At 40.2% G+C, this 25413-nt stretch overlaps 1 protein-coding gene and 1 pseudogene across 2 annotated transcripts in view; one reads left to right on the forward strand and one right to left on the reverse strand.

Moving 5' to 3' along the window:
• Positions 1-25413, reverse strand: part of Lyrm4 (LYR motif containing 4) — a 130127-nt gene that overhangs the window by 58082 nt on the left and 46632 nt on the right. The window lies entirely within an intron of this gene.
• Positions 18465-20960, forward strand: LOC102914901 (heat shock protein HSP 90-alpha-like; annotated as a pseudogene). The gene is made up of 2 exons (XR_013051567.1): positions 18465-20391; positions 20563-20960. The product of XR_013051567.1 is annotated as a heat shock protein HSP 90-alpha-like (transcript).

The following is a 25413-nucleotide window of genomic DNA, read 5'->3' on the forward strand; positions in this document are numbered from 1 at the left end:
AAAAAGACTAAGGACCCCTCTTCCCCAATCAAGCACAAATCTAACACCCTGAAGGTCATTTAATGGGGCAAACCCATATTTAAACTCTGAGGGGACCCATGAGCCAGACAGGGTGATGTGCTAGATGCATTAGCTCTGGGCCCTAATGCAGTGGCTGCCAAAGCTCTCACCAATGATTCCAGCTAGTCCAGAAACCAGACAGATGGCTTTAACTTTGTTTTTGTGTCACTTTGACACCTATTTTATTCATTTACAAATCCTTTGAGCCATCACATCTTCTAGCTTTGTATAATGCCCAGGTAGATCACATAAGAAGCTTCCTTATTCCATCCATTCTATCACATACGTGCCCCTTCATTATTTTCTCCAGGGACAGCATTGGTAACCTGCGAGTTTGAGCCTTAGGTGGCTGTGTATGGGATAAGACAACTATGACTCAGAGATTAGAGGGAAGGAATGAGCAGGCCATGCATGTTGGTGGCAGAGAACTAGTTTGATCAGTTTCATGGTAATGGGAAAGCTGTATTTTTCTTAGGGTTGTAAATATGTGTGAAGCCATCTGTTGAGTCCTTCTGTCACATCCTTTAGATCCTGCATGTTTATATGGCATCAAAACATCATGAGCCTAAAACAACAATATTTACAGGACATGGGATTTTAATGGAATCATACATAATACTGGTTCTTATAAACACAGTAATTTTATAATGCCAGACATAGGGGAGTTTTTAAATTATACACACATTCTAACCAGGGCTGGGAACATAATCTCAGCACTCCAGAGGCAGAAGCAGGTAGATCTCTGTGAGTGCAAGGCCAGCCTGGTCTACAAACTGAGTTCCAGGCCAGTCAGGATTACACAGTGAGACCCTGTCTCAAAAACAAAACAAAACATATACATATTCTGTCACAAATCAAGAGAAAATGAGAAAGAGAAAGATTCCTCATTTGACCATCTAGATATTGCCTTTGTAAAGTGAGTACTCAAGTCTTTCACCCATCTTTAAAAGATGTCTTGTGGCCATTTTAAAAGTTCATTTGTAGTTCATTATACACTGTGGATAGAGTTTTTTTTCTCATGTCTTCTTCCATTCAGCTTTGCCACTCTCTTAATAATGGTATTCTTGATGCTCTAACTTTGACAGAGTATAATGCTTTAATACTTTTATTTCATGGTTTACACTTGTGATCTGTTTGAGAAAAATTTGCCATTTCAAAATATGAAAGATGGTATTTTTCTCTAAAAACTTTATCTTTCCCACCTAAGTCTACAATCCATTTTTTTTGTGTGATATGAGGAAAAGTCCAAATACTTTCTTCCCCCAATATTTATCCAAATGGCTGAACCCACTTATTAAAATGGCTGTGCTATTCCCAACGTACTGCATTTAGCCACATACCAGGTGGCTTTTCATAAGTGGGCATCTTTCTGGCCTCTATTCAGTTCTACAATCAGTCTCAATCATCTACCTAGCCTTGACTCAATTACCAGAGGTTTAGAATAGTTTTGAAATCTGCTAGTAAAGGAATCACAGCTTTCCACCTCTTCTTTAAGAATGCTCTGCTACTTTTGGCCCTTTGAATTTTCATGTCAACTCCTGAACGAGTAAGTGTCTTAGTCTCAGAAAAATTGTTAGCAATTTGACAGGGCTGTGTTGGGAACATTAACAATGTTAGTGGGGAATATCCATCCTGCAATACGTATGTTAAAAGGTGCTCATCATTACGAGTTCTTACAGAATTCAAATTTAAATCTCAACAGATTTGTGTTATTGGTTTTAGTGTGGGTCCATGTGTATGTGTGAGTGTGTAGTATGTAGTATGTAGGTCAGGCTCAGGTGTCATGATCAGGAATATCAGAATGCAATTCACCTTGAGACAGGGTCTCTGATTGTCTTGAAGCTCAGAGATAAATCTAGGCTGGCTGGTCAGTGAGCTTCAGGGATCCCCTTGTCTCTGCCCCCCAGTGCTGGGGATTACAGCCCATATCACCATGTTTGGCTTTTTTTTTTTTAATGTGTGTTTTGGAGATGAAATTCAGGTACTCATTTTTGTGAGGCAAACTTTAATGACAGAACTATCCCTCAAGCCCTTAAATTTTCCTATCTAAGAAGGGGATCAGGAATAGGAGAAGGTGAATGTAATCAAAGTATATCATATACAGGCATAGAAATGTCAATATAGTTAAAGTTCATTATATGCATTCATTTAAATGTCATAATGGAGTCAATCATTTTATTTTTGGAATAAGGTTTCACTTTGTATCCAAAAAGTTCTATAAAGGTTTTCCAGAATGGACATCAGTTTAAAGTTTTTAATGCATTACTTTTGAGTATTATATATTTATTACAGTATGCCATTCTCTGTGGTGATATTACGTTCCCCAAAATATTGTGCACCCTAATAAACTTATCTGGGGTCGGAGAACAGAAGAGCCACTAGATATAGAGGCCAGAAAATGGTGGCACACACTCCTTTAATCCTAGCATTCCAGAGGCCGAGATTCTCCTGGATCTCTGTGAGTTGAAGGCCACACTGGAAACAGCCAGGTGTGGTAACAAAAGCCTTTAATCCCAGGAAGTGATGGCAGAAAGGTATATAAGGCATGAGGACCAGGAACTAATCCTGGTTAAGCTTTTAGGCTTTTGAGCAGCACAGTTCAGCTGAGAGGCATCTAGTCTGAGGAAACAGGATTAGCTGACGAATTGGCAAGGTGAGGTGTCTGTGGCTTGTTCTGCTTCTCTGATCTTCCAGCGTTCACCCCAATACCTGGCACCAGGTTTGATTTTATTAAGAAGACTCTTTAAGATTCATGCTACAATTCTCTTTAAAGGCAACTAGCTGGAAATACTTTATCTTTTATTTAGATGAAAACTAAATGGGGCTGGACATGGTGGTGTATACTTTTAATTTCAGGATTCAGGAGGCAGAGACAGGCAGATCTCTGTGAAATTGAGGCCAGCTTGTTCTACATAGTGAGTTCCAAGAGAGCCAGGGCAACCGAGTGAGATGAGACCCTGTCTCAAGAAACAAGTAAACAATGGGGCATGCACAGTTTGTGGTGGTGTTGGTAATGGGGTGGGGTGTTGAGATACTCCCAATTTCAGTTTGCCTAATTTCCCATTCAAGTGATTATCTCTTCCTGTTTTAGTGTCTTATCAGGAATTTACAAATAGACATACACTGGCTGGTTTTTTGTGTCAAGTTGACACAAGATAGTGTCATCAGAGGAAGGAGCCTCGGTTGAGGAAATGCGTCAATGAGATCCAGCTATAAGGTATTTTCTCAATTAGTGATCAATGGGGGAGGGCACGGCCCATGGTGGATGGTGCCATCCCTGGGCTGCTAGTACTGGGTTCTATAAGAAGGTGGGCTGAGCAAGTCTTGGGAGGTAAGCTAGTAAAGCAGCTCTGCTCTATGGCCTCTGCATTAGCTTCTGGGATCCTTCTCTGCTTGTGTCCTGTCCTGACTTCCTTTTGTGATGAACAGCAATGATGAGGCATAAGCCAAATAAACCCTTTCCTCTCCAACTTATTCTTTGGTCATGGTGTTTTGTCACAGCAATAGAAACCCCAACTAAGACAAGACACAAATGTTAGTCTGTTTATTTTTGGTGTTATATTTTGGAAACCACATGGCATCTACAGAGATTATTTCAGTTCCTTTGCCTTCCTGCTCCCTGAACAGGGGATTGAACCTAGGGCCTTCTGCATGCTAGTTAAGTGCTCTGTCACTGAGCTACATCTCCAGCCCTTCCAGATATGAAACATGCTCATTTTCATGCAGGCATGGCAAACATTATTTTCTTTGTTAATTAAAACCTTGAAAAAAATGTTTCCTTTTAGGGTTGTAAATCCTGGCTTACAGTTCTATGTTGGTTTATTTCCTGCTGGTTGTTGATCTGATTATTTTGTAAGCCTCACAGCATCTGGGGATCTCTTAGTAGGTGGAAATGCTGAGTATAGTGGTTAATTTTGTCATCTTACTGTGTACAATGGGGTGCTCATATATTTGGGCAAACATTATCCTCTTTGTGGGTAAGAATAACACTGAAAACAGGCAGCTAAGCAGAGCAGATGGTGTTTCCTGATGTAGGTAAGCCTCATCCAATAATTGAAGGCCTTCATAGAACAATCAGACTCATGTCTGGGTAAGATAGAATTCTTCTTGTCTACCAGCCTTCAAAATGGAGCACCAATATTTTGTGTTCTTTGTTAGACTCAAACTGAAATACTGGCTGTTCCTGGGTACAGTGTCTGCTCATCACTCACCCTGCATATCTTGGAACTTGCTTGTTTCCATAATCATTTGAGTCAATTCATTTCTCCATTCTTAATGGGCATGACATCAATACAATTAACACACCCCCACCATCATAACCAATTAAGAAACTGCAACTCAGATTTGACTGGACCTAAGATTAGGTTCAGGAATCAATTAACCACTTGAAATATGCATGTTTTTTATCGTTTTCAAGTGGAACACCCAATGTTTAGATTCTTAACAATTCTGACTCACAATACAACTATAGGTCTGGAAACTACTTTCCTTACAACATGACATCATCCAATTTCTAACCTTAGGAGCAACACACAAGTATTAAAATCCAATATATACTTCTTTCTCTCCAATTTTGCATTTAAAAAATCTTTTCATACTGTGTATCAATTTTGGTCTGTCAATTATATTTTCAGCAATCTATCATAAACAAACAGCCATCTATATCCCTAACACTAATGTTCATCATGGCATTATACATACCAGCAAAACCAGGAAGTAATCTAAAGGCTCAACATTAGAAGATCAGCTATATAAAGGAAGGATAGAGAGTTCACTGGGTGGCACCCTGCCTTGTTCCCTTTAAAGTGATGATGCAGGCTTATTATTTACTGTCTTGAGAGACAATAAATTAGATAAGCGACCAATTGCTAGTAAGATTTCATCAAATGACAGACAGACAGACATCTCTGTAGAAGTAACATTCTGGAAGGAAATAGATAAAGATGACATTGTTTCATGACAGAAAGATTAACACTAGTTTTGCTTTATAAATATTTATTTTTAATTGTGTGTGTCTGTGTGTGTGTGTGTGTGTGTGTGTGTGTGTGTGTCTGTGTGCCTGCATGCACATATGTGAATGTGAGTGCTGATGCTCAGAGGCCAGAGCCATAGGATTTACTAGATCTGGAGTCAGAGGTGATTATGAGCTGGCCAATGTAGGTGCGGGGAAATTAACTCAAGTCTCTGTAAGAGCTGTGCCAGCTCATAACCACTGAGCAATCTCTGTAGCCCCAGTTTTTCTCTTTTTACCCATAAATATTATTATAAAAATTGTATATTATTTATGTATTCAAAAAGACAACTTTTCCCTTACACTTGTCCTCCCATATCAACAAAATGTCTCTCTATCCATCAACGTTATATCCCTCTCTTTCTCATCCTGCCAGGCAAAGCACTAACACTGTTTCATGAGAGTCTTTTGTCCCTTTAAGTCCTGCATCAACCAGTATGAATCATATTGCTCTTGGCATGCAGTCTGGATGATCTACTCTTGTTCACAGTTATACCTCTAATCTGAGAAAGACAAAGAAATGTCAAACAAACATGAATGATTGGGGGTAGGTAGGTAGGCTAAAAGAATACCAGAAGATATTGTTATAATCAGAAATAAATCAAGAAGTTTAAACTTCCCACAATCTTGATAAAAGAACCAATCTGCAGTTGTTATCATTTCCTGGTGTTGGTTAACCAACCACATAAACATTTTAAGAGTCTCAAGTGATGACAAAGCATCTCTTTCTGTGGTGGAGACTCACGGAGGAAAATGTTAGCTTTTCCTCTACTGTCACTGCAGGTACTAAAATCAAACATAGCAGATTTATGTAGCATCTTTAAATTGACTTTTTTATTATTATTATTTTTTGGGTTGAAAGGATAAGGAAAGAATTATGAATGGGGTAAACCTACTCAGAGTTCATCAGTTTCTAGCAAAGAACACTGTAAATCACTACTTCCATGGAATAGAGCCCATAAACCCATCAGTGACACCAGCATCAGCCATGTGGAGGTGTGGACATGCTTGCTATGTCTGTGGTTATGGCTATGTACTGTAACAGCACTCTTGGCTGCATAATGCATAGACCACTCAACTCACTCATAAGGACCGCAGGCTGTACCAGGAACTCTCCTAACTCCTACAAGGAGCTCTGCAGCCAAATTTCAGCTCATGCACTAACATGCTGGGATTGCACACTGCAACATGGCTCTCTACTGTAGGAAGAGTTCTAGCTGATGAGCAACAACTTCCAGAAAGTTCAGGAAAAGAACCAGCAGAGGACAGAAGATTTGGAATATTTGCCATCTTAGGGAGACAAAATGCTGACTACCCAAGAAGTATATGTAGGTTCCAGGAGCTGTTCTTTTTACTTGGGGGCTAGCTCAGCTGCCTATTTCCTAGCTTGGGCAGTATGCTTCACCTCCCTAGAACACAGCAGGTGTCGATCCTGACCTATAGGCCCTTTAGGGCTCAAAGTCTCCTCTGTGCAATGAAGACCACAGCAGGTAACTTAACAGCTCTCCAACATCTCACTAACTCTAAGCTGTCCAACACCAGGGCATCAACCACATGTAGTGAGGGGAAACATGATGAACATTCACTTCTTCCCTCATGCGTGCCCGTCACTTGATTTTTAGAAGTCATATATAAGCAGTGCTATATTCTGCCTGACTTAGCTGCAGATAATACTCTGATAAATGGGCACTATGGTAGAGAGTAGCTAAGACTTGTTTTTAGGAATTTGTTGGTAACCTTGTCTAATTAATACAGGCTAAAACTAACAACTCCTCACTTGGAACTGCTCAAATATCTGATGAGTGCCTGTTTAATGTTAGAGGGCTAAAAACCGTCCTGAGAGCCTTTGGCAACATAAACACCCAAATTTGCTCTTATGCTCACAATAAAAACCCTGAGATTGGCTTCAACTTCAAAGAGACATAAGAAAGCACTAGGTAGACAGGAATTATTCCTGCAGAGTTCACAAGTGGGTTAGCCAAGCCTGTTTAAAAATGGATTTTTAGAAAGAACAATTTCACCCTTTCTCATCTTTCCAAAATAGAGGAAAGAAACAGTATAACACTATTTTAGTGACCTACGTGGATAGCACTCTCTTATATTTCACTCTTTGGTGCTATGTGGTAGAACAATAACTTCTACAAGTGATCCAGAATCAAGCTAGAGAGTGAGTTCTTTACTATCAATAAATCTATTTTCTAATTATGTAGAAAGACATGTTTGTCTTTGGTATGGATTGCATTAAAAATACCATAAGTACCATTGCTTTATGTGAATTACATAAACATGACTCCCCAAGTGAGTCTGATCCATTAATAATACCTCTAACTGCTAATGACTTCTGCAGACACGTAACAGGATATTTCATTGCTGTTTTCAACCATCTGTCTCGCTTTCTTTCAGTATCAATTTGCCAGAGGTGTGATGAAATTTCTTCTGCTTTGTGCCAGTACACATCTGTTAATACTAACACTCCTAGATGTACTATCATGGAGTTCCTCTCTGGTTTGGGCATTGCTCGAAGAACCAGAACCTTCTGTCTCAGTCTCTCAGCCAAAGGTTACAACCCATGTAGCAGCATATTCAGGTATGTTCTCAAGATGCACAGAGAATAAGGTTTCAATCAGTTGTAGAATAAAAATGAGTAACACCACCAGAGATGCCACACTCTGAAGAGAAACCTAATATGTAAAGTCACAATCATTTTCTTGTAAAGTAAGCTTATCTATTTTAACACATTTGAAATTCAACAAATTATGTTATTGAAACAAATGGCCAATGAGTACAAGAGTGATGAAGAATATATCATATCAAAATTTCAGCCTTTCTCCCAGTTTTTTATCTTACTGTTTACTGAATATCTATTAAGTGCTAGTCACTTTTATGGTCAATTTTGCTGAGGGGAGTTCATGTTTAACATGTACACAAAAGATGACTCCATCCAGTAACAATGTGAATTCAAAGTAATGTGCCAACTTTCAAAATACAGTAACAATGTGTGTAGTTCCAGGTCATCTTGGGTTGTATGGTGAGATCCTAACTCAAAAAGAAACAAACCATCAAAAAAACCCACCCAAAAAATGAAAACAAACAAACAAACAAACAAACAAACAAAAAACATAGCCACCCTGCCCCCAAATCTAAATACTTGTACAATCTTTGCTGCACTCAACAGGAAGCTAGCTGTCTTCTAGACACGTGGAGATTTCTGCAGACCTGAGTGCTAAGGAATAAGATGGTACACATGACCCTGGAAAAGGCAGAGAGAGGACCCTGTTTGAAGACCAGAATAGATGGGAGTTACAGGAATTGTCCATTCTGGTCCTGAGTTCTACCATTCGAAAAACAGGAGTGGGATCCATTACACAACCTGCAAGGAACCTTCTTGTCTGCAGCTCTTTCCTGTTGTTGCCGGACCCCAGCTTCTCACTGGATTCTCTGAAAACACCTGTCTTTCTCTCTCTCCCATTTCTTAAGGAGTCAAGGGTCTTCCATAAGCAGCTGTTCAGATCTTGTAATAAATTTTGCATTGAGAGCTCCACAGAATATAAAAATCACTACAGTCTTTCCTCCACAGAGGAAGCAACTAATTTCACCCCTACAGGGTACCAATCATGTTACCAAGGGGAGTATCACCTTTAAAATCAATTACTATGGTTAGAACGAGGAACATATCCATCTCTCTCTACTCTTGGCTTCAACAGAGGTGCTATGCTACAGAAGTGATAATGAATAGGACAGGAGGGAAGAAAAATGGGAGAAAGCTTTTCATAAAGATTCAAGTTTCAAAAATGAAAATGATCATTTCTATGTCTCATCCTGTTAGGTATCAGTAGGACATTTCTTCTCAGAGCAAACTTAATGCTTCGGTCAAGAAGGGCAGAAAGACAAACTTAAGTCTTAAAGATTTCTACATCCTATCTGATCCCCTGTGAATTTTGACTGTTTTGGTTTAGGTTTTATTCATCTTTACAGTTATAACTGTCACCTTAGAAGGCCTCATGCTAAATTAAGGGGCATATATGGATAGTCATATTCCCCTTCGTTTCTAAACTGATATGAATTCTAGTAAATACTGAGAAGAGTTCAGAGTATAAAATGTAACCTAGCATTAACTTCAAAGTGGAAGCTTTTCTACAATTAACCATTAAGAGTCTGTTCCTTACCTGGGCAGCAGTAGTGGCACATGCCTTTAATCCCAGCACTTGGGAGGCAGAGCCAGGAGGATCTCTGTGAGTTCAAGGCCAGCCTGGTCTACAGAGCGAGATCCAGGTACCAAAATAACACAGAGAAACCCTGTCTGGAAACCCTCCCCCCCCCCCCCAAAAAAAAGTCTGTTCCTTAATCAAGAAAGCTTAGAGACATCTAGATATCATACACATAGTATTTTTTCTTTTCTTTTCTTTTAAGGTTTTACCCTGTAGATCTAGCTGGCTCGGGACTTGCTATTTTGCCAAGATTGGCCTCAGACTAAGAGTTCTTCTGTGTCTCAACTTCTCAAGTGCTGGGTATACTCCATCATCACCTGGTTCCATACACATAATTAATACAAGAGTCACACATATGCACATGAAGAATGCTGGCCACTTATTTAGAACTTATACTATTAGATACTTTCTTTGTAAGTTGATAAAGTAAGCAGTGTTTAAAAGGTGAGGGCATTCCAGACTCTAACGTGAGATTATAAATGTACATTCTTTGACAGTATCTTGTTTGTTAGTCTTAGGTCTTTTGCAGAGGGGCTCAGAGCCAAGGCACAGACAAGGGTCCAAAGGTTAGCCCACAGCATATTTTTAGAAAACAAAGTAAGAAACAATTAAAAATATAGCTTCACAATAAAATTAACAGTCCTCATTCCAATCTAATATTTCCCCTTAAAACAAACACATGCACACTGCAGTTAGACACAGCTCACTCCACTAATTCACTGATATGTTGAATTTTTGATTGGGTATTGTTATGTATGTCACTAGGGTGACCTCAAACTCCTGGCAGTCTTCCTGCCCCAGCCTCCTAAGTGCTGAGATTATAGTCATAGGCCACCACCCATGGCTAAAATGGGGTCTAACCCAGGACCATGAACCTAGGGCAATCCCTTCATTTTTGCTTTGTTAAACTTGTCTACATCACCTTTTTCTTTCCTGCTTGACCCATGGATTAGAGGTAAGAGCCCCTTGGCTCTTATCACTGAACTGTATAATGGGCAATGGGGTAAGAATGGAGTAGAATAATTAAGAAGAAATATTTTCTGAGGATTCCAGATCAAAAGAGAGATGTGTTTTGGGATAATCTTTCTGTACACTGTGATGTTGTGTCTCTGCCAAGGCACCTTCTGATTGGTTTAATAAAGAGCTGAATGGCCAACAGCTAGGCAGGAGAGGATAGACAGGACTTCCAGGAAGAGATAGGAACTCTTGGAAGAAGAGTGGTAGGATTTGTCAGCCAGACACAGAGGAAGTGGGACACACTGTACTGAGGAGAGGTAATGAGCCATGTAGCAGAATGTAGATTACTATAAACAGGTTAATTTAAGTTTTAAGAGCAAGTTGGGAACAAGTCTAAGCTAAGGCCAAGCTTTCACAATTAATAAGAAGTCTCCATGTCATTATTCGGAAGTTGGCAGTCCAAAGAATGCAGCACTCAGGAGAAGAGGTCTTCAATAGCTTCAAAACATGGCCACAAATCCCATGTCACTCCCACTTGGTGGGGTCTATGGTCCCATTCCTTGAATCTTAGCTTTGACCAGTACAATACCACAGAAGCAATACTGTGTGGCTCCAGGACTGTGTCATAAAGGTCACATAGTTCAATCTTACTCAATGGACTTGTGACTACATGTAGGAAGTCTGAGTACCCTGAGGTTGCTACGGGATGATGAAGTCCAAATGAAGAAACCAGACATTGACACTTTTAATAGTGGTCACTGCTGAACCTAGTATACAACCGTAGCCAAACCCAACCCTAAAGGTTATTCTTTTGGGGCTGAAGAGATGGCTCAGAGGTTAAGAGCACTGGCACCTCTTCCAGGAGTCCTGAGTTCAAGTCCCAGCAACCACATGGTAGCTCATAACCATCTATAATGAGATCTGGTGCCCTCTTACGGCATGCAGGAATACATGCAGGCAGAACACTGTTATACATAATAAAAGAAAAAAGTTATTCCTTCATGGTATGGTCTCTTCAAAAGAGGCTGGCATTTTGCAGCAGATATAAACCAGTGACAGAGCACACTCCTAGAATTCCTGATCCCCACATTCTGTGAGCATAATAAAAAATGGCTGCTGTTTCCTCAGTCTATTAAGTTTTGGGTTGCTAGCAACAGATCTTTGACAGTGTTTGCACAATACTAAGAAAGTATTTGAAATGGTCTCTTTTGTGTTATTTTCTTCTATGCTAGGTAAGCTTTACTTGAGATACATAAAGCAAGTATTCACTTGTATTCTGGTTTAATTTGTGTTGCTGTGACCAATGGCCTGACCAAAAGCAATTTAGAGGAGGAGATAGTTTATTTCAGCTTAAAATTCTAGGTTTCAGTCCTTCATCAAGGGAAGTCAAGGCAAGAATGCTAGGTAGGAACTTGCAGGCCTGCTTGCTATTCTACACATTACCTCTGACCCAAGAACTCATGTCATATCCAAATAAGTATAGAATCATGGAGGATGCCTCTTGCTGGCTAGCAGCAGGGATAGACTCATCTAGCTTTCTCTTTTCATTCTTTTTTTGGAGGGCCGTGGGTCGGTGGGGCAGCTTCTCACTATGTAGTTCTGGCTGGCCTGGAAACAGCTATGCCAAGAGAAGGGATTAAAGGTGTGTGCCACTATGCCAGGCAAGCAGCTAAATCAGCTAACTTTCTTATATAGTTCTGGATCACTTGCCTAGGGAATGATTCTGCCTAGAGTGGGCTGGCTGGACTCTCCTCCATAAATAAACATTCAAGACAGTCACCTCAAGGCATGCCCATAGACCATTCTTCAGTTAAATTCTCTTCCCAGATAATTCTAGGATGTGTCAAGTTGACAGTTAAAGCTAATCAGGAAAACATGTCAGTAGTGTGTTTCTCTTCTCATCAGGAACAAAGGGAAAGATCGCCTGGGAACTCTTGCACTGTACTTCCACAAGCACTGGGGCTGAGAAATACTTCTTGCCTATTATTTTCTTGGGGGCTGAAAGACCAAAGTGTGCTTATGTTAAGATCTGACATTTTCTTTTGAAAATGAAGTTTTCCTATTCATCACAGAAACAAGGTTAATGATGGCTGACTATAGAGTTCTTTTGCAATAGTAGTAAAAGTTATAGTGAATGTGAATTTTAGAACTCCCAAAGAGGGAGCCTTTATCTATACTGGTACGTATTACTTCCGATCTCTCTCATATGTTTCCCTAAGCTGCCCATCACACAATATATAAAACAGTATTGCACATGGAATGCATTTCTATCAATACTCTAGATAACATATTTCAATTGCATTCATTTTGTTTAAGGTTGCTGGCTGTTTGAAAATAGGTCAGTAGATCCTCTACTGCAGTGGTTCTCAACCTTCCTAATGCTGTGACCCTTTAATACAGTTCCTCATGCTGTGGTGACCCCCAACCATAAAATTATTTTCGTTGCTACTTTCATAACTGTAAATTTGAAACTGTTATGGATCATAATGTAAATATCTGATATGCAGGATATCTGATACGTGACCCCTGTGAAAAGGTTGTTTGACCCCCAAAGGGGTTGTAACCCACAGGTTGAGAACTGCTGTTCTACTGTGTAGTTGTTCTAAATATGCATGAAACGAGAACAACACTATGAAGAGGAAGTATGGAAGCGTTAATACAGGCTATGAACTGTAGAAAGCCTGCTGAGCCTCCTACCTCTGTCCAGTTTAAGGCAACTCTGTTTTAAATAGGTGTAACCACTGCTGAAGTCACAGAGGAGTTTGGAAATTTCTTGATTTTACATTCCTCTGTATTTAAAATTTAAAAAATTTTTGGTGATGCTGGAGATAGAGCTGAGTACTTTACTAGGTAATGTAGTCTACCACTGAGCTGCTACCCCCCTCACCACCATAACAGCTGAAGGCTTTCCTCAAATGACATACTCATTGGGCTCTTAAGGATGGAACAGACCTTTCTTAGCAACACAGTGTTGGTCAAGGACAGTCACATTCTTGGAGAACAGTCCCACTCCTAAAACTTTATGTTGTCTGGAGCAAAATCTCCTGAGCAGAAATTCTACTTTTGCTCTCCAGAATGAGTCCTCCCAGCACCAATGCCCTTGGTAAGGCCCAAGTCCAGTGGTGCCCAAGCTCCTGGTGCCAACACTGCGATCACTTAAGAGAATGGTATTTGAGAGCCCACTTTTAAGACCCACTCTCCCAAGTTGTCTGGTGAGGACTTTTGGTTCTGTCCTGATGCTCTGACCTGAGAAATCTTTAAATCTTTTCTCTAATCCTTTTATCCATGGCTGTCAAATATGGCCTTAGGATAGTAGGTTACTTCAATAACAAAAGTAGAAAATCCAGCAGGAATCACAGATGGACTGATTGGTATTCTCTGACCAGTTCATGGGCTAAAGAACAAATCATCACCCTGCAGCAGTGTCTGTTCTGTACTCTCCAAACAAGTAAGGTCAGACATATTTACACAAAGACAAGAAGTGATTATTAGGAAATGAAAGCTTTTCGGTTTGCCTCATACATTCCTCATGACCATCAGTTGGGGAGATGGAAATGCATCCCAGGGATGATACTTCCGTCTATGGAAAAAGCATTCCAGAAAGATGTTCCTTCCCAAGGCTCTGAAGATGCTTATGTGAGGCACCCCCATAAAGAGTATATAGTTAATTATGTAAATTCTTGTCAGCAGCGTAAGAGTAGGGAATGAAGATGTCTTTTCATCTTACATTTGTTGCGATTGGCAGAACTCCTGGGAACTTGGAAATATTTATTGAGCAGGTAATTCATATTCTTTTGCATATTATTCTTTGACAGTTCATCCTCTGAGGGTCATTTTGCCTTTTGGAACCAGTCAAACATAATTCAGAACCAGTTATGGAGACAAGCCTTGGTACTATGCAGTTTTCTTACATGTACTATACACTAGAATGGCAGGCCATTCTGGAAATGTAGTGAGTTAACTGGCAGGTTCTTGCATGCAAAAATACTGAAGACCATCACTTAGATGCAGGAATAGCACAATTGCTCAGGGACTCCTTTTTGTAACTTAAAAAAAAAAACTTTAAAAAGTAAAATTCTATTTCTGCATTTGTGTGTGTGTATGTGTGTTCCCTGAGTGGGCAGTGAAGTGCAGATGGGCTTGTATTTTAGCATGTGTGACAGTGTGAAAGGCTCAAACACTTTCCCTTCTCTTATGGCTTCCTGTGCCATAGCCTTTCTTTCTTTTTTTTTTTCCTTTGGTTTTTCGAGACAGGGTTTCTCTGCGTAGTTTTGCGCCTTTCCTGGAGCTCACTTGGTAGCCCAGGCTGGCCTCGAACTCACAGCGATCCGCCTGGCTCTGCCTCCCGAGTGCTGGGATTAAAGGCGTGCGCCACCACCGCCCGGCAAAGATTTATTTATTATGTATACAGTGCAGAACACCAGAAGAGGGCACCAGATCTCATTACAGATGGTTGTGAGCCACCATGTGGTTGCTGGGAATTGAACTCACGACCTCTGGAAGAGCAGCCAGTGCTCTTAACCACTGAGCCATCTTGCCAGCCCGCCATAGCCTTTCTACTGTGTTACTTCTCAGCAAAAGCAAAACGGCATCTAGGCATGATTAGAAAGACCCGGCATCTGTCTTTGTTTGGCTTATGTTTCTCTGTGTCACTATCTATAGATAACAGATCAGAGATAAAACTTAGCTTCCCTTTACATCATCAGTTTTTAATCAACTGAGCCATATTTAATGTATTTAAACAACTTAAAAATTTTCAATTATTGTATTTTATGTGTATGGTTGATTTGACTGCATGTATCTCTGTATACTATGTGCATGCCTGGTGCCTAAGTGGGCCAGGAGAGGGCACTGGATTCCCAGGAACTGGAGTTACAGACAGTTGTAAGCCACCAAGTGAATGCTGGGAATGAACCTGGCTCTTCTAGAAGAGCAGTGAGTGCTCTTAACTACTGGACTGTCTCTCCCGTCCTCCAATGCTTACTTTTAATTCACGTAGAAGTATGTGCAAGGCTTATCTATCTACTAGTCATCTCCTGTTCTTCCTTCTCCTTCTTCCCAGGGCCTGGCAAGTACTCTACCTCAGCCCTCTTCTTCCTGTTAAATGACATATAATCTATGTACGGTAAAGTACACACTACATCGGTGAGCCAAACTATGTTTTTAATTGTTTAAAGGAAGCGATTTTCCTTCTCTTACACTTTCAAAAGTGGAAAAAACAAACCAAACCAAATTCACTTGTAATTAGGTCAAGAATGAAAAAAATCTAAATAAAATATAATCCCTCAAAGCAATTTAATGATTTCTACTGAAGCTGAAAGTAAAAAGCTTTCAATAAAAGACCACATACAGAAATATAGATTGATTTATATGGCTCTTATGAATGACAGGGACAGAAAAATCAATGTGGTCACCTCAGAGCAAGTTACATTTTACATTTAATCAAAAAATGTTGCTGAAAATTAACTTCAAAGCCCATCTGGTCACCCATATCTGCCTAACTATATAGTTAATTGCTACTGTGGTGATATACTGTGTACCTCAATAAAGCTTGCCTGGGGATCAGAGGACAGAGCCAGCCACTAAATTAGACATAGAGGTCAGGCAGTGGTGGCACACACCTTTAATCCTATCACTCGGGCGGCAGTGATCTGTCTGGATCTCTGTGAGTTCAAGGCCAAGACTGGGCTACATGAGAGAAACAGAACCAGGCAGTGGTGACACACACTTTTAATCCCAGGAAGTAATATGGTAGGGCACAGAAAGGTATATAATGCGTGAGGAAACAGGAACTCTCTCTTTCGGTGGAGGACTCTGTAGGGGTAGGAACTAGTAGCTTGCTGCTCTGCCTCTCTGATCTTTCAGCTTTTATTCCAATATCTGGCTCTGTTTTTTTTTTTTTTAAATTAATAAAATCATTTAGGAATCCGTGTCACATGCTATAGTTTAGGATTTTTGTTTTCTTGAGACAGACTCTTGTGTAGTCCATACTGGCCTTGAACTTGCTATGTAGCCAAAGGTGACCTTAAATGCCTGCCTGATCCTATCTCTATCTCCATGTGCTGGGACCACAGCTGTGTGCCACCATGCCCAGCTTATAGTTTAGATCTTCAATATCTCCTCCAAGCCACTGTGCTGCAACTTGTTCTCTAGCCTGCACACTCATGGGAGGTTGGTGGAACCTTTAGGAGGTAGGTTCAGTGAAAGGAAGACAGGTCAGACTGGGTGGTGGTGATGCTCTTGTAGGGGACATCTGGACTCCAGACCCTCCTTCCCTTCACAGCCCACTTCGGCTCTCCCCTCTCTTCCCTTCCTCCATACCCACATCTGCATGCCACAACAGGGTCCAGTGACACAGGCAGAATCAAACTCCTGTAATTATAGTCTAAAGTACATCTTTCTTCCTCATAAATTGACTGTGCCAGGTAGTTCTGTCACAGCAAAGGAAAACTGGTTAACACTGAAACAGAGAACCATATTTTAACTGCACTAAAGATAGCCAGTCAAGAATCTACTCCTATATGTAACACATTTTTATATGCACTTAGCCAGGTCTAACAGCTTCTAATTAGAACTATCTTGTACTACCTTTACTTTTCATGGTGCTGCTTATCTAATGCTGCCTAATGAAGACTTGTGTTTCTTCTCTATTATTCCTTAAAATTCTAGAAGCAGTGACACATGTTCAGTCAGGACTTTCTATGCAAGGGGACTTCTTGACAAAACTGTCTCTCTATCAGCATGGGGCTCCTCTCACTTATTTCCAAAGACTCAAAACAACACCCTCAAACAGGCCAGTTAAAGATTTTATGAGTTCTGCTGGCAATTCCTATGGACTCTAGGATCCTAGTTTATGAGTCATGGCTTATCTAGAGAACAATTCAAGATAGGGAGAATCTAGTTGAAATTCTGAGCACACACCCTAAATGCAAGTGAAACATAAACTAAAACCACACACTGCTATTATCCAGGCATTGCAGCTAAAATGCCAGTAGAGGGGCAGGCAGGTTAGGAAGGGTATGGTAAGAGAATCTGGGCACATCTGGGGAACTGGGGAACTTCTGGCAACAGAAAGGATGTCTGTATTAGTTATGTTACCACATCTGTTTTGTGGCCCAAGGAGGAAAATGATGTCCCCAAACGTCTGTGAGGCTATGGCGAAGCTATGGATGGCTACAGAGGGAAGCAGAGTTTCTGTAGTGTGGTCACACTACCATCCTACTTCCATCCCACTGGGCTGGCCTGCACTACATCTCTGCTGATAAGACAGACAAGATCTCACAGGTTTGTCAACTTAAGACCTGTCTCTAATCCAGGCCAAAGAGAAGTCCACAAAGCAGGAACAAAAAATTAGCCAAGTAGTTGAAGGCAACTGTGTTGTTAGCTCCAACTTATGAGAAAAAATAGTTTGTTTTGGTTCAGTTTTGAAGGTTTCTGTCCATGACTAGTTGAGCCTGGTAGTCAGGACCTGTGGTACACAGTGTGGAGGAAGTATATGGCAGGCAATCTACTCACCTGATGCTGCTAGAAGTTAGAAGATGAGAAAGAGAGTAGGGGTCCACTATCTCTCACTGGGCCTCACCCAACCACTTCACAAAAGCATACGCTGGATACCAAATGTTCAACACAGGGGTCTTTGGAGGGCATTCAAGAGCCAAATCATTACACAGGTTTCGGGAATTTCCTCTTCCAAGTTTTCAGCTAAAAGGAAATAAGTTGGCATGGCCCCATGGCTACTTTGTCATGCATGGAGGTTATGTGTAAAAGATTCAGTTCACTGGCCCACCATGGAAACACCAGAGACCTCCATCTGGATGCCATGTGTGAGAAAGTGTGTCACAGATCCTAAGACCTTTTATATACTCTGATGTACTGACACTGCTTAATAAGACAGGTGGGAGTGAATGAAGTGTCTTGGGTGCCCCTTCCTGAAACCAACGAAGTAAATAAAAGAAAATAGAAAGGAAATGGCTTTAATAAGACTTATCATTGTTGTTCCATGTAAAATAAAGCAGTATTTGTGCATGTACAAGTATGTGTTCTTGGAAGATTAGAAAATGATACACAGATCATGTCCTCACTGATTTTCTACAGACAATGAAATATACAATTGAAAAAAAATCAATAAGAGCAAGCACCTGTTGATAACTGAAAGTTAGGTCCAGGTTATTCACCATGATGTGCACGTGGAGGTCAAAAGACAACTTGTATAGTTGCTTCAGTGTGCGTGTCACTCAGCAAAGATGCTTGAGGAAACCAAGACCCAAGACCAACCAATGGAGGAGGAGGTGGTTGAGACTTTCACCTTTCAGGCAGAAATCGCCCAGTTGATGTCCTTGATCATCAATACTTTCTATTCAAACAAAGAGATCTTTCTGAGGGAGATGATTTCAAATTCATCAGATGATCTGGACAAGATCAGATATGAGAGTCTGACGGATCCTAGTAAACTAGACTCTGGGAAGGAGCTGCACATTAATCTTATTCCCAACAAACAAGATGGAACCCTTACTATTGTGGATACCGAAATTGGAATGACCAAGGCTGACCAGATCAATAACTTTGGTACTACTGCCAAGTCTGGTACCAAAGCCTTCATGGAGGCTTTGCAGGCTGGTGCAGATATCTCTATGATTGGCCAGTTTGGTGTTGGTTTTTACTCTGCATATTTGGTTGCTGAGAAAGTGACTGTGATCACCAAACATAATGATGATAAGCAGTATGCCTGGGAATCCTCAGCAAGGGGCTCATTCACAGTGAGGACTGACACAGGTGAACCAATGGGCCGTGGAACAAAGGTTATCTTACACCTGAAAGAAGACCAAGTATTTGGAGTAACGGAGAATAAAGGAGATTGTGAAGAGACATTCTCAGTTTATTGGCAATCCCATTACTCTCTTCATAGAGAAGGAAGTCAGTGATGATGAAGCTGAAGAAAAAGAAGATAAAGAGGAAGAGAAAGAAAAAGAAGAAAAGGAGTCTGAGGACAAGCCTGAAATAGAAGATGTTGGTTCTGATGAAGAAGAAAAGAAGGATGGTAACAACAAGAAGAAGATAAGATAAAAGTACATTGATCAAGAAGAAATCAACAAAACAAAGCCTATTTGGACCAGAAATCCTAATGACATTAGGATGTAGAATGAAGAATATGGAGAATTTTACAAGAGCTTAACCAACGATTGGGAAGAACATTTGGCAGTGAAGCATTTTTCTGTTAAAGGACAATTGGAATTCCGGGCCCTTCTTTTTGTCCCAAGACGTGCTCCTTTTGATCTGTTTGAAACAGAAAAAGAACAACATCAAGTTGTATGTGTGCAGTTTTCATCATGGATTTGTGAGGAGTTAATCCCTGAGTATCTGAGTTTCATTAGAGGAGTGGTGGATTCTGAGTATCTTCCTCTAAATATTTCCCATGAAATGTTGCAGCAAAGCAAAATTTTGAAAGTTATCAGAATTTGGTCAAGAAATGTTTAGAACTATTTACTGAACTGGCAGAAGATAAAGAGAACTACAAAAAGTTTTATGAGCAGTTCTCAAAAAATATAAAGCTTAGAATTCATGAAGACTCTCAAAATCGGAAGAAGCTTTCAGAGCTGTTGTGGTACTACACATCTGCTTCTGGAGATGAGATGGTTTCTCTCAAGGACTATTGCACCAGAATGAAGGAAAACCAGAAGCGCATCTACTTTATCACAGGTGAGACCACGGACCAAGTTGCTAACTTGGCCTTTGTGGAACGTCTCCGAAAGCATGGCTTAGAAGTAATCTATATGATTGAGCCCACTGATGAGTATTGCGTGCAACAGCTGAAGGAATTTGAGGGTAAGACCTTGGTGTCGGTTACCAAAGAAGGACTGGAACTTCTAGAAGATGAAGAGGAGAAAAATAAACAGGAAGAGAAAAAGACTAAATTTGAAAACCTGCAAAATTATGAAAGATATTTTGGAGAAAAAGGTTGAAAAGGTGGTTATATCAAACCAATTGGTGACATCCCCATGCTGTATTGTCATGAGCACATACGGGTGGACAGCAAACATGGAGAGAATCATGACAGCTCCACTCCTCAGAGACAACTCAACAATGGGTTACATGGCAGCAAAGAAGCACCTGGAGATAAACCCTGACCACTCCATTATTGAAACCCTATGGTGAAAGGCAGAGGCTGGCCGGGCGGTGGTGGCGCACGCCTTTAATCCCAGCACTCGGGAGGCAGAGCCAGGTGGATCTCTGTGAGTTCCAGGCCAGGTGGTCTCCAAAGCGAGTTCCAGGAAAGGCGCAAAGCTACACAGAGAAACCCTGTCTCAAAAAAAAAAAAAAAAAAAAAAGGCAGAGGCTGACAAGAATGACAAGTCTGTGAAGGATCTGGTCATCTTGCTGTATGAAACTGCACTCCTGTCTTCTGGCTTCAGTCTGGAAGATCCCCAGACACATGCTAACAGGATCTACAGGATGATCAAGCTTGGTCTAGGTATTGATAAAGATGATCCTACTGTGGATGATACCAGTGCTGCTGTAACTAAAGAGATGCCACCCCGGAAGGAGATGATGACACATCTCGCATGGAAGAAGTAGACTAAACTTCACCAGAACTATATGTTTGATGCTTACTTTCATTCCATCTCTGATAATATATTTTCCAGGATTTTTGTTTATTTTTGTTAACATTTAAAACATATGTGTGGCATGTAAACAAAGGGGAAGATAAAATTTCTTTCTACTTGTGATACTGTGATACTATAGGTTTAATTCAACAGGTTGGTAGAACGTTTGTTGTAAGACGTAATGTAACCTATTAACTTTGTGGTCTGGAGTGTTTAGCTGTTCAGAAGCTGGATTCATTAGTAGACCAAATAATTTGTCACTTGGGAGTATTCTGAGATTTAGCTTCATGTTTAAAAGGAAAAAAAATTAAGATGGCTTAAGTTTCATCTTAAAAATTTTCATCCCCTGTAGTAATTCTGCATGTTCTAGTCTTAGAAGAACACAAGCTAAAACAGAAGAATTCCCCATGTGGCTTGTTTTCCAAAGGACCAAGAACAAAACCCTATGCTTCCCTAGGTCTTGTAACCCAGCAAGTCTTCTGAATGGAAATATAGTGCTCGGTTATATTCTACTTTACAAGGTAAATACAGATGAGATTAAAAAAAAAAAAAAAAGGCAACTCGTATGAGCCTGTTTCTCTTTCTACAATGTGGGACTGAACTCACATAGTCAGGTAGGCAGCACTTGCCTTTACGCAGTGAGCCATCTTATATTCCTTTTCATAAGAAGACATTTTTATGTATCATTCTTCTGTTTTGATTAATTATTCATAAAATTACTGTTTTAACTACGACTAAGTATATAACTCAGTAGCTCTGTACATTCACACTGTTCTGCTTATTATCCCTTCCATCTATCACAGAACTACTTCACCACCTCAACTTGAGCTCTGCCCTCATTACATACCAATTCCTCATCCTCTCTTCCTACAGGCCTTAGCAATACTGTTCTACACTATCTCTGTAAATGTGACAACTCTAGGTACCCACTATAATTGTAATGGTAAAGTACTGTCCTTTGAGATTATTTTATTTTACTTGGTATATGTCTTCTTGGTTCATCCATATTGTAACACATGCCATAATTTCTTACTGTTTTAGAGGGGAATGCTTTTCCATGGTATTGTATTATTGCTGATCTAGACATTCATCTACACACAATCTACCTTTGGCTATGGTCAAATGCACTGCTATGAATAAAGACATACAAGTATCTGCTCATCACTCTGATTTTAGTTCTTTAAGGCAATATGCTCAACAAGTGGAGCTACTGGTCACATGGGAATGCTGAGAGAAGTAGCCTCAGTTGGGCTTTATATAATTATGCTTCCTTATATTTTAGGCTATGGCTCTTTTTTTCCCAATACTTTATTATTTTTAAAATTTTTTTGAGACAGTCATACTTTGTAACTATGGCTGGCCTGGGGCTCACTATGAAGACTAGTCTGGCCTCAAACTCAGAGATCTACCTGCTTCTGTTTCACAGGAGCTGTTCTCAGTGACATCTGAAAAGCAAGGAATCCTAGATGCCTCATCAAACACCCATATACAGGCTACTCAATAGGTCACAGTCCTACTGGGTCACCACATATGGCAGTGTATGTGTGCCCTGTGCAATCTCACACCTCTTTCCAAATGTGCAGCTTTTATTCCTCCTGTGATAGTAGTACCTGGCTCTATTTTCCTGTGTACTCATTCTTCTGCCTTCATGAGTAGCTCTTTAGCATCTATGCTAATGATCTTCCCAAGACCCTGGCTCATACAAAACATCTAGCATGTTCAAATTCAGTTGCTTGTTTGCCTCTCTAATGATGTAACCTGGATCTCACTGGCATCTAGAACATGTCCAAGATTTTAACCAGCCCTTTTCTTTTCTCAACTTGCTACCCTTGCACTTGGTCTTTTTCTTCAATGTGACTTCTGCTTCTTTGGTCCTTCCCATTATCCTAGCCTCAAAGGCCTTGTTGTTCTAACCTGACATTGGTGACCAGTCACTGGGGTGATGTTCTTAAGTGTGGCCTTCTTCAAATGACTCCTATTGCTGTCTTGTCTTTGGTATTTCTAGCTTGGGGAAAAGGTGTCAATCTCTTTATGTGCTCTAAATACTGCAAACCAATGCTGGATGTTCTTGTTATGAATCATGTGATTCCATTTCAACTTTAATACTGCCCTGCCTGCTTTACCTTATCTGTACTTAGGGAGGTGCTTCTCCCAAATACCTACAATAAAGACTTTCATTTTCTTACGCAATATACCTTAATCCTATAACCCAGACTTTACTCATAGAATTTCACTCTTAAGTCTCTGAAGGGATCAGGACCATTTAAAATTAATTTTCTTGTCAAGAAAAAGAAAAGCACAAAACAGAGCCCTGGTTTATCTGATAATCTGAGTTTACAATGTTAAATAAAATCAGGATAAAAGGTGAATGAGAAGGTAAGAAAGAATATAGGAGTATGTTCAGCTCCTCTGCCTCAGACTTATCGTGTATGCCTTTCTTTTAAAGGAAAAGGAATTTCAGGAAGCATGCCTTCCTTCTGTAGCTCTAGGTCCATGTTCTGCTACATCCTTTATTGGACTTCACTGATTGCTTCTGTATTTGCTCCGTTCTCTTAGTCCACATTACAACATCTTCATGTCCTCACAAACACTCACATACCGACCTATCTGCCCTTTCTCTCAAACACTTGCCCAAACCAGTCCCTGTTCTTTCCTACCAAGCAGTTCTTCCATGTCTTCGCCCTCTCAATCCTGCTATTCTGTCTGTCTTTTCTCTCACTCTCTTACACTCAACACAGCCTACTTGTACCTATCATTAGACACCGAGTGGCCTGAGCTGCAGGTCTGCGTCCTGCTGGATGCACCTAGAAACTCAGGAACTGGCAACTTGCACTCAGTCTGACGGGACTTCTTCTGTCCTTTGGCTCTCCTTTGTTCCCTACTGTAGAGAACAGCACTCTTCAAACTGAGTGACACACAAACACTCACACTAGTATAAGAAGCCAACTTTGTTCTTAATGGGGCAGCTCAGACTCTGGCAATCAGTAGCCTCCAGGTCCTATTACAGATTATTAAACTCAGACAGGTATTAATTAACATGACATTTTTGAAATCCCACAAGGTTGTGTAGAAATAATGAAAAGTAAAGTCAAACCAATACTGTTAACATTTTAGAACAGGTTCAAGTATAAATGTAGTAACTGGCTTTGTAATGACCGTTTCTGTATTGCTTTAGCTATTCTTTAAGCTGTTTGAATTAAAAAAAAAGCAACTACATTAGAGGAGCAACTGCTTTTTAAATTGGTTAAAGAAACATAGATTAGATTTTAGTCAATGCTTAAATGTTTACCAAAGATCCATTTTAAAGTTTCATTTATTGGATACCTAAGATTAATAAACTAGTCGTTATGTGTGATGTACTTATCCATGGTCATAGCCCTGTGGCTATTAAAAACCAATCAATGTTCAATATACATCATTTATACATCTATTTTTTTTAACGGCTTACGGTCATGGCTTTACAGAGGAGAGCAAGTGCTCACAACGACAAGTCTGAACATGTGTATTCTAACAAGGTGGCTCTGATGGACTGCCCCTTTGAGGAATCACTGTTCATGTCCACCCTTAATCAGTGCAAAGAGTATAATAACCTGTGTCTGTGTCTCATTTTGCTTGAGATCGATGGATCTTCTGTATTCTTTAGTTGAAATGCATCAATTTTAAGGAGGCTATAACCCGAGAGAGAAGAATATTGTATATTACAGAGACTTTTATTGTAGGGAGATTTTATCTGTATACATGCTTTATTTTTACTATCTAGCATTTACCATAAAGAGTGGGAGAAACTATAATGGAAGCACAAATCTTAGACTTTGACTGTACTTGGCACATGTATTTAATTACCAAAGACTTCTGCTCCTATCTCTTTGTCCTCACCCTAAGGAGTTTAGTCTTCATGTGGAGATGAGTACAGAGACTAACCAAAGCCACAGGCATGATTAAAGACACTCAGGAACTGGGTCTCTAGTTGACTTAGCCAGGGCTCACAGAAAAGAAAATCAATCAAATGTACTGAATTGCAATGTTTGTCCTTTTCTTTGCTGTATAAACCAGAGATTCCCTGTGCCCTCCAATTCTACATCACATCTTCTATTTGCTGCTGAGTCAAAACATCTTCTATACTTAATGTTTAATTCTGCAGCCTGAAGGAGGTAAACATTGTTTGTATTAATTTCTGGTCAGGGAAAACAGCACTAGCATCTGGCAATTCAATAAATGATAGTTATTATAGTAAGTAAGGTTGTCCTTCCTAAAGGGGCTGTGCACCAACACAATAATTCTGAGATTCTATTTGGAAAAAAAAATCTGGAGAATAAAGTTATTATTAACTAATTCTGATGTGTCATACAGAATTTCCTATTTGTAGTACCTCACCAAGTCTCATTTATCTGCTGTACTCTCCTCCCTCTTCTTAGATCCAGGAATAAGTATTGGGGTAGAGGTGGTCATTTCTCATCTTTTGGGGACAGGGCTAAGGTAACCAAAAGGAGAACAAAGACTGTGACAGCTAACTAGGCCGTTGAAGCTCCTGCTGGAATCCACTATGTAACACCAGGACGGCTGTCAGTGGGAGGAG

This window comes from Peromyscus maniculatus, chromosome 5 (genome assembly GCF_049852395.1).
Source record: "Peromyscus maniculatus bairdii isolate BWxNUB_F1_BW_parent chromosome 5, HU_Pman_BW_mat_3.1, whole genome shotgun sequence".
In the NCBI taxonomy this organism is placed as follows: domain Eukaryota; kingdom Metazoa; phylum Chordata; class Mammalia; order Rodentia; family Cricetidae; genus Peromyscus; species Peromyscus maniculatus.